The sequence below is a fragment of the Patella vulgata genome, chromosome 6, assembly GCF_932274485.2.
Source record: "Patella vulgata chromosome 6, xgPatVulg1.2, whole genome shotgun sequence".
In the NCBI taxonomy this organism is placed as follows: Eukaryota; Metazoa; Mollusca; class Gastropoda; family Patellidae; genus Patella; species Patella vulgata.
Window position 1 is genome coordinate 34,681,595 of NC_065884.2, and position 8,199 is coordinate 34,689,793.

At 37.2% G+C, this 8,199-nt stretch overlaps 1 long non-coding RNA gene across 1 annotated transcript; it reads left to right on the forward strand.

Moving 5' to 3' along the window:
* Window positions 1-5,975: 5,975 nt before the first annotated feature.
* Window positions 5,976-7,989, forward strand: LOC130013101 (uncharacterized). Its single transcript, XR_008788454.1, has 3 exons — window positions 5,976-6,038; window positions 6,271-6,334; window positions 7,860-7,989. It is a non-coding gene; the product is annotated as an uncharacterized LOC130013101 (long non-coding RNA).
* Window positions 7,990-8,199: the final 210 nt, after the last annotated feature.

Consider the following 8,199-nt stretch of genomic DNA (forward strand, 5'->3'; position numbering starts at 1 on the left):
TGACTTTGAATGTTACAGTCATTGTGGCATTGAATTCCAGGGTGGAAACATCAGTTTAATTGTTTTAGTGACCAGAAAACAAATTTTGATATGCGTCGGCTTACCCAAAATGAAAGGTTACGTGCCCTTGGCATGCTACAGATCGGCACAACACAGGCGGTTGTGGCGCGGACGATGAATGTTTCTCAGTCTGTCATAAGCAGGCTATGGTCCAGATACCGTGATACACAATCTGTACAGGACAGACCACGCTCAGGTCGACCAAGGGCGACAACTCAAGCCCAGGATCGATTTATCCGTACCTTGGCCTTGAGAAATCGTGTCATCACAGCAAATCAGATCAGCGCTCGTCTTCAAACAGACACTGGTGTGAGAGTGAGTGGCCAGACGATTCGGAATCGACTGCATAGGGGTCCTCGCGTGATCCCTTGTTTGAGAGATCATCACATTCAGGCAAGACGTCGTTGGTGTAGGGATCGTCAACACTGGGATAATCGACGCTGGAGCAATGTGATGTTTTCAGATGAGTCAAGGTTCATTGTTGATTTTTTGGACAGACGTAGGAGGGTGTGGCGTCGTCGAAACGAGCGCTTCCAAGACGTTAACGTCATCAGACATGATCGATTTGGGGGTGGTTCTGTTATGGTGTGGGGAGGCATCACTGTTGCTGGAAGAACGGCTTTACATGTTGTTGCAGGGCGTGTTACAGGCCAGTACTACCGGGACAACATCTTGGCAGTCCATGTTGTGCCGTTCGCACGACGTCATGGCCGCCGTTTCATCTTCCAGGATGACAACGCAAGATGTCACAGGGCCAGGATCTTTACAGGTTACCTCCAACAACAGAACATCACCACATTACCTTGGCCAGCACTGAGTCCCGACCTCTCCCCCATCGAGCATGTCTGGGACATGCTTGGACAGAGGTTACGTCAACGTCAACAACGTCCTGCCAATGTCCAAGAACTTGCTGCTGCGTTGCAACAGGAATGGGACAATCTGGACCAAAATGACCTTAGACGTCTCATTAGGAGTATGCCACGTCGGGTCAATGCTTGTTTGGCAAACAGAGGAGGATTTACCCGTTACTGACTTGGTTGTGATGCTGTGGTAACTTTGCTGTTTGACCCCGGGTATCATTTTACCCTTATAATAATCAGTCTGTGCCTTACTTAGTCTAACGATCATTTGGAATAAATCGATGAATGTGAACTTCATTTCATTTTGTCATTTGTTTCTTCGTCAGTTTCATTAGGTGACTTCAATAACACTTAAAAATCAAATATCCCCTACTTTTTTTGAATAGTATATTAAAGAGGGAGAAATGGGGTTTAACGTCCACTCGACACAAACTACGTCATTTCGGGACTAACACATGGTTCAATTTTATTTCAATCATTCGATTGCGCGTAGGGGTCTTTAGCTGTGGGAGGAAACCGGAGGACCCGGAAAAACCCCACGAGGTTGGACAGGCGACCCTACTCCTTGTCACGTGCAACCGGGGAATCGAAACCCCGCCAGTTGACTCAATGACAGACCGTATGATACAGCGCGCGCGTGCTAACCATTCGGCCATCCAACCCCCCTAACAGCAATGACTGAAAAAAAAAAAAACTATAGTAAAGAGAAACTTCAGAAGACGGGTGCTAGTTCTGAATCTAATTTACACATTGTTATTTAAAAATCAAAGATGGCGGCCAATTGCCCCCGGGTATGAAATCAAGACAGATTCTTACCTGCTGGTCGTAGTCTTTTTTTTGCAATTATAAGTATTTGAACAACGGGTGTAGCACCGAATAACTAATATTAATTAAGCACGGTTTCAGAAAAATTAAAACAGATTCATTAGATTGCTGAATTACCGGAACGCTTAAATTTTCCTTGTCCGCCATTATAAAAAAAACCACACTTTCGGTGCAATGGTTCTGAATCTGACTTGTTCGTTTTAAACGAAATAAATTATTAATACATGTATACATAGAAGCAATATATCGATGCTAAATTAAATACACGGTTTTATTTTTTGTGAAAATTTACAAACCTGCGGTCTGGTATTCTATGTGACCATTATAATTTTCAAAAATATGAGGGCTGAAGCACTCTGTTGATGCTAACTTCACTACTTGCGAAATGTAGCGTACTACATTCAGATATCTAACTGAATGTCACTGACATAATATGAGATACATCTGGACGATCAATTAAATTTGATTGGTTACTTTTCAGTTAACCAATACTGTCCAATTTCGATTACATCAACCAATTACAATATTTAGAGTTTTACTCATTTTTTTCCAATGCAAATTGAATCAATTTTCGAAAACACCAGGGTGCTGAAAATCACATGTACTCTATATATTCCTTTGATCTATCAGTTTATTGGGCCAATACAGACAACTTAAAGGGACAATAACACTCTTGCTGGCTTGACAGCTCGAGAAAATAAATAATAGCCTTATTCTAAGTACTAGATGTTTAAGTGTCCTACCTGTTGTGTAAATTATCCATTACATCCTATTTTACTTGTCCAGAGGGTTCGAAAATATTTTTAAATCATTTAGTGTGTGTTAAGATGAAATTTGTATCACCAATTAATTGGAATATTGTAATATAGTACAATTTGTTGACCAGAATAAAAATTGGGACATATTATTCAGTTACAACATTTAACACCAATTAAAATTAACATTAAAGTCTGTCTGACAATTGTCTGATTAATTAGTACTGACACTCTTCCAGTCAAAAACAACACTTAATTTTCGGGATTTGAATTAAGCCTTTTATTACTTTTCTTAAACTTGTGGACTCCCGAATTCAGATTTTGTATGGAGTTTATTTTTAAAGAAAAAAAATCGTTGACGGTACAAATTACTTGTGTTAATGATATGAAAAAAACACACAGGATTTTATAAATCTACTCAAGTTTGTGTCATTGCAATGCAAAACAACACAAACTTGTGTAGATTAGTTTTAACGCAAGTTCTTTTCAGTGTACGTTTTGGAAGGTATTCCATCTCCTAAACTGCCTGGAGGAAACACTGAACCAGCAAAGTAACATACAAATTGTTAGTAGAAGATTTAATGGGATTATGTCGTTTTCTGGCTTCAAATATTATATAAATTATTATTTACATGACAAGACCATAATCAACTCTCTGGGTCATCGTAAGGCCGATATATTGGGTGGATTAGAAAACCCGCTCCATTTAATAATTTTACATTAAACTGGATAACCGAGACATAGTTTATTATTGTATCAAAATTGTCAAAATTTCAAACACTCATCATTTGACTGAAATTTTCAATATTTCATTTTTCATTATCTATTTTTGAACTCTATCAATGACGGACAGCTCTTCATCTAAATCTTACATAATGCATCGTTCCAATTATGTTTTAAATATGTGTATTGTTGAAATTTTAAATATTTTAATTTTTTCATTATCTATTTTTGAACCATGGTAGCAATGACAGCTCTTCATCTAAATCTTACATAATGCATCGTTCCAATTATGTTTTAAATATGTGTATTGTTGAAATTTTCAATATTTTAATTTTTTCATTATCTATTTTTGAACCATGTTAGCAATGACGGACAGCTATTTATCTAAATCTTACATAATGTATCGTCAAAATAGTTATTTCACAAATAACCACAGTTCCAATTATATATTAAATCACGAATATGCGTGTCGTGTGCGAGGTAAGGTTTACTTACTATTTCTAAAGCCCTTTATACTAATTTCAATTTGTTGTGTTTATACCAGAGGTTATTTGCCTCTACTGGCGACCGTTGCATAAGAAATTCAGCGTCTGAAATACAGATACAAAGGGTGTTGCATGCATAGTAGGGAGTGTCTATTCTTCTGCAATACCTGACGTCGCTATCTGCGGAACAAAATATATCTCCCTGGTATTGTTTTCATGACTTTCCGTTCTTTAGTGTATAAACACAAATATATCCCACAAAGTGTGCGACGTACAATCCACTCCACGAACCTCTCCAATTACAGATAATAAAGTAGAGAAACTAGACGGCTGTCCTGGGGAATTAGCCAATTGTACGATCATATTGAATGAAGCCAAGAAAGAAGGAAATAGATCACTAGCCTGTCAGTAAGTACTGATTTGTATTATTTTATCCTGCAGGAGAATCGAAAGCTTGTAAGTTTTTCAGTCTTTATCATTAAAACACACATCCATTTTTAAAAGACAATGTTGGTGTCCACAAATTTTACATAATATGTGATATAACTGTTTAAACACATTCCAGATACGATTTTAACATGTAGATCGTATCTACAGTTGAAGAAGAAAATATGATAAGATGATATCTGTTTGAAACAAGCTGTTCATAAAATAAATTGACTGTCATGAGATCAGAGAAAGCGCGAAAAATAGAAACGTCCGCATTGCTTGTTTCGCGTACATCGTTCTTTGAAGCTGCCGTGTAATTACAAAAGCCTAACTATTTTTATCTATCACAAGGTCCTCAACTCGCTTAACTCCACACGTTGTGTACTTTTTAACTATATTACATCAATGGTAATTATTGGACGTAATACATTTACACCCTCTAAACTCAACCATTCCCGGGATATTGGAGATTTAAGATTTCCATGACGGCCGTATTGGATTTATGCTAATTACTCGAAAACCTATCTTTTTTTATTTTTGAAGATTTGCGTTTGGGAGACCTCCATGGACACGTCTACCAGATTTCGTGGGAAAAATATTATGTTGCAATTTGTTCTAGGTTATTTATTACCTTTACCGGACTATTGCCTTGTTTTGTGTATATTGTTCTTTGAAGCTGTCGTTTAATTACAAACGCCTAACTATCTTTCTTTGGTGTTGATCGCCTGTACCCGAATTCAAACGAAAATAGACCCTTTTACAGGTGACCATGTTACTTTGTATTATCATCAAGATTCCTCCCTGTTTTTTAGCATGAACACAGGGGGGTTGGATGGCTAAATGGTTAGCGTGCGCGCGCTGTATCATAAAGTCTGTCATTGAGTCGACTGGCGTGGTTTCGAATCCCCGGTTGTACGTGGCAAGGAGTAGGGTCGCCTGTCCAACCTCGTGGGTTTTCTCCGGGTCCTCCGGTTTCCTCCCACTGCTAAAGACCCCTACGCGCAAGCGAATTATGTAAATAAAATCAAACCATATGTTAGTCCCGAAATGACCTAGTTTGTGTCGAGTGGACGTTAAACCCCATCTCTCTCTCTCTCTCTTTAGCATGAACAAGCAATACAAGCTATGTATGAAAGATAATACAGCATCATGTGATGCAAGTCTTCAGCCAACAATTGATAAAAATGTAGCAGATGCCGATGCTGTCTTTCAAAACAGAAAATACTTTTGTGATGAAAGTAAGTAAATAAAATTGTATTTATTAAAAATCATGATTTTAGCTTATAGTGTATCTTGAACTATGGGTTTTATTGACTTAACCAACTCTATAATGACCGCCTTTATCCAAAAGGACTTGGTAATGATCTGACTGATTGTGATACTGGTTTTGTCGACTGTTATGATAAACTGAAAGTTATTGGTTTAACAGCTGTATCGTCCACTGAAGTCTGTCCGTAAGTATAACCATTTTTAGTATAAAGCGAATGGTGTAAAATAGACGATCATGGTAAGTATACTTTTCGTTCATGGTAACATTAAAATACCGGATAATCTAACCAATGGCCTAGATATACTCAGATGTTGACAATTCATCATTAAAATTTGATAGAGACAACGTTGACTAAGTGAGTAATGCCAAGAAAGTTCCCATAGATGTCCGTCTTCACTAGCCCAGTTTGTGAAGAAGAATAGGATTTAAATCCAACTTCAATTCACCATGCCTGGTTACATCTTGGAACGAGTCCTTAATTTAATCTGTTATTTCAGTGTTGCTGACGACTATAAGAATTGTGTAGATGAAATGGTTGGAAATTGTACAACAAAGATAAAAACTTTATATTTAGAAACAACAAATATTACCTGGTCCAGTTTTAAAGAGATTCCATATTTATGCGATGACGGTTTGTTATCCAGTTTTTTCTATACGGAATGGGTGTTTTATGTTATTTCAATATAGTTTAATCCCCCAATTAAACCGCCTGCTTAATGTTTAATGAAAACCATGCATTTTTATTTATATATTAACTAGAAAACTGGCAATTTCGGTCAGAACTCTGTAATGGCAACCAAACTTTAGTTTAGTAGGCTTACTGCTGTTCTCTGTGTGCTATAATAGAATATAATTATTTTCAGAGGATGCCTGTTTCGTCGTTTTTCAATCTTGTAATCAAACCAGATCAGTCCAATATGGCTGCGAGTGAGTATAAAATTGCTATACGTAATAAATCCTAAGGGGTAATCATAGACAGCGAGTCCATAAAAATATAGGCGATATCAAGTAAATAGTAAGTGGGCTTCCTAAGTGGAAAACTGAATAATTAGGTGTACATGACAAAGTAAGCATACTCTGTCCCGAGTACGATTACCAAGATGTAAAGCAGTATCAAGAGCCTCGGATAATAAACATTCTATTTTAGGCGCGCGAACCCGTCGTACATTATAGAGTATTCACGGAATATATCTCAATAATCTCTACAATACTACCATGCAACTTTTTGAATGTGCTTTTGACTTTAGCATTGTCTTAGTAGTAATTAAGATGTTGGCAATATACCACATAAGCTGGATCTTGGGGTATATTGCATATGAAAGGGCACTTAATAATCAAACTCATCCCCTTTGCCATATAACTGGCAGCAGGTCGACCAACCTGAAAATATAACCCACCAAATGTTTTTGATGGATTATAATATATATTAAAATATGTGTAGATTCAGAATCTGTATGATGCCACCCTGGTTTGAAGGTGTGTCTATAAGAATTCGACGAGCTAAATCCAATGAACGTGGTCGGGTATCCCTCTCAAAAGTGACAGCTAATTAATTTTGGCGGGAAAGTCACAACGCATCTGGTGCTCGGGATAAATTCCAATATGACTGCTATATTCAAAATGTCGGCCACGTTTGACAGGAAACTTTGATGTTAGTAATGTAATGATGTAATACTTCAAACTATAAACGTAAATATGGTTCTCAAATACGACATAATAGCTAAGTTTAGGGGACCATGAAAGAAAATAGTAATGTAAACACTTCTGTATCAAAGGACTAAGAGCAAGGCAGGATAGGCGTTAACAAGATACACTGCCCCTTGTAATCTTATAAGAACACAAATTCTTCACAGCCAAACCCAATCCACCACCAGACCATAGTGAGTTGACAGCAAATGTTTTCGCCATTTTGAATATAGCGATCATATTTGACATTTTTTAGTCGTAACATATTTTTATGTTTATATCTGAATTATTTGACCCCGGAAACCTATATTGCAATATATCTCCCCCCCCCCCCCCGCCCCCAATATGAGGAAATTTATGATTTTCTCGCCAAAACGAACCCCGGTTTTGAAATTGGCCCCCTAGCAGAATTAGCCGTCACGTGAGGGTGTGATACATTGGTCACAAATGTTACTTAACTAGATTTCCAGACAATTCCCCATGGCGGCCATCTTGAATATTTGAATTTTCCCAAGAATGACAGGATGGGATCATCCGGATTCTGAATCTACATATATTGAAGATATATAATCCATCAAAAAACAACGTGTCGAAGCATTATCGGTAATTTAATTGGTCTCATCATATTTAGTGTGCGAAATCACATCATCAATATACTTCATCAATATACTTACAATTAAGTATGATAATATTACCATATTCATTTACTTTGTAGACATCCACATCTTTGTATTGTTGATGTATATTTCATTTATTCACATGACAGCTTAATTGTTCAACACAATACTTGTTTAAGTGGTATATCTCCACTGTGCGATGCTGATCCTCTAGCAAATTTAACAGCATACTTGAATACAATGAATGAAGTCATAAGATCTACTGATCCACGTGGATGTAAGTTACAACTAAACAAAGGCTAACTTTATACTTTATGACTAGATGGTTACTTATTATACTCATACACTTTCGCGTGTGCGAACATATCGTCGCCCCTGTCTGCCCGTACGTCCATTGACATTTTGTGGAAACTTAAGATAAATGTTTATATCACAAAGATCTTGCATTTTCGCACAGATCGTATTGCCCCTGATTGTACGAAAATCTCG